The following is a 2,286-nucleotide window of genomic DNA, read 5'->3' on the forward strand; positions in this document are numbered from 1 at the left end:
TAGAATGTTTGGTCACATTCTGCATTCCATTCTGGGATCCTCCAATCTCCTAAGTGATTTTTTAAAAAATTACATACATTAAGGCTCGTTCTGTGTGCTGTACATTTCCATGGGTATTGATGAATGGATATCATGTATCCATCATTGTCACATATAATAATTTCACTTCCTAAAAAATCCACCATGCTTCACTTGTTCACCTTTTCTCACACCCAAACCCAGGCAACCACTGATGTTATTACTGTTTCTACATTTTGCCTGTTTCAGAATGTCATATAATTGGATGGTATTCTTTTCAGATTGGTTTCTATCTCTTAGTAATATGCATTAAGATTAACCTATATCTTTTTGTTGCTTGATAGCTCCTTCCTTCTTATTGCTTTATAGTATTTTATTATATAAATGAAACACAGTTTGTTCATCCATTCACTTATTGGGGGCATCTTGGTTGCTTCTATTTTTTGGACATTATGAGTAAAGCTGAAATAAATTTGCATGTAGGTTTGAGTGTGGATATAACTTTCACATCAGTTGGGTAAATACACAAGAGCATAATTGCCAGATTGTATTTGTGAGATTATGTTTAACTTCCTACTTGTTTTATTTTTAAAATTTTACTTACTTTTTGAATTGGCAATGTATGCACACAGTATCAAATTCAAAAGTAAGTCTCCCTCCTATTTTATGATCCAGTTTCCCTCAATTTACCCTCTCCAGAGAGACAATGCCTATCTTGTGATACTTTCAGATGTTAAAAGGAATTATCCAAAACTTTGAAACACAGCAAGAAGATAGCTACATGTCCTTTCAAAGTCACACTGAGACATTACATAAGGCTCACCTGAGGATTTATTAACTCTCTAGGGCAGTGGTTCTCAGAGTGTAGAATGTGGACCTTGGGGGGTGTCCAAGGTCAAAATAACAATACTATGATATTATTTGCTTTTTTACTATGTTGACATTTTGCACTGATGGTGCGAAAGCAATGGTGGGTAACACTGCAAGTGTCTTAGCAGGAACCAAGGCAATAGCCCTTTTCTAGTTTGCTAGGGCTGCTGTAATAAAGTACCACAGACTGGGGGGCTTAAACAACGGAAATTTATTGTCTCACAGTTCCAAGACCAAGGTGCCATTAGGGTCAGTATCTCTTCCTGGCTTGTAGCAGTCACACTGTGTTCTCACATTGCTTCTTCTGTGTGTGCTCACAGAGGATCTCTAGCGTCTCTTTCTCTTCTCATAAGGATACCAATTCTATCAGGGAAGGGCCCCATCCCTATGACCTCGTTTAACCTTAATCACCTTCCTAAAGGCACTGTCTCCAAAAACAGTCACACTGGGAGTAGGGGCTTCAGCATCTGAATTTTGAGAGGGCATATTCAATCCATAACAGGTACCAAACTCTGCTAAGTATGCATTGTATTCTTCACTGCCTTACACTAGTAGTAAAAATATCACAGTTTCACTTAAGAATGTTCCTGATGAAGTGTTATAATTATGAATTTTATTAAATGTTGATCCTGAGAACAAGTCTTTTTAATATTCTGTGTGATGAAAGGAGAACATATAAAATACTTCTGATTCATTGAAGTACCATGGCTGCTTTCATGCAAAGTACTTGTGCCAGCTAAGAGAGCTGGACCTCTTTGTGTGGAACATCATTTTTACTTGAACGACAGAATGAGTAAGACTGTCACTTCAAGGAAATCCATTGATAGTATTTATTACCAATAATAAAGTTCAAGTTTTTAAGCTAAAATTAGAATTTCTAAAAACCTATATCCTGCCTCCATGAGCTTAGCAGCTTCCCAGTAATTAAAGACTTCTTTGATGAGCTCGGTGGTGATACTAATGACAGCGATTTGTTGATGTTGTGTAACGAAATGAGGAAACATTTGGAAGAGGTACATAATGCAGTGGATCAACATTTTCCAACAACTAATGTAACAATGGTACAAAATCATGCATTCATGTAAAGGTCTATTCAAAGTGCAGAATAGACCAATGTAATAGAATAGGAAAAGTTTATTGGTATGGTTTTAGATTTCATGTTGCAAGTAACCTTTAAGAAACTACCACTTGTTGAATTTTGATGTAGTTTTAAAAACAAATACCCACATATATTTGAAAAGACAAAACGCGCCTCTCACTTCCAACTACCTCTGTGTGAGATTGGTTTTTTCATATACATCAAAACAACATATTACAATGCAGTGAATGCGGAAGCAGATGTGAAAATCTGGGGGTCTTCTATTAAGCCAGATATTAAAGAGATTTGGAAAAACGTAA

This window comes from Galeopterus variegatus, unplaced genomic scaffold (assembly GCF_000696425.1).
Source record: "Galeopterus variegatus unplaced genomic scaffold, G_variegatus-3.0.2 Scaffold7746, whole genome shotgun sequence".
Classification (NCBI taxonomy): Eukaryota; Metazoa; Chordata; class Mammalia; order Dermoptera; family Cynocephalidae; genus Galeopterus; species Galeopterus variegatus.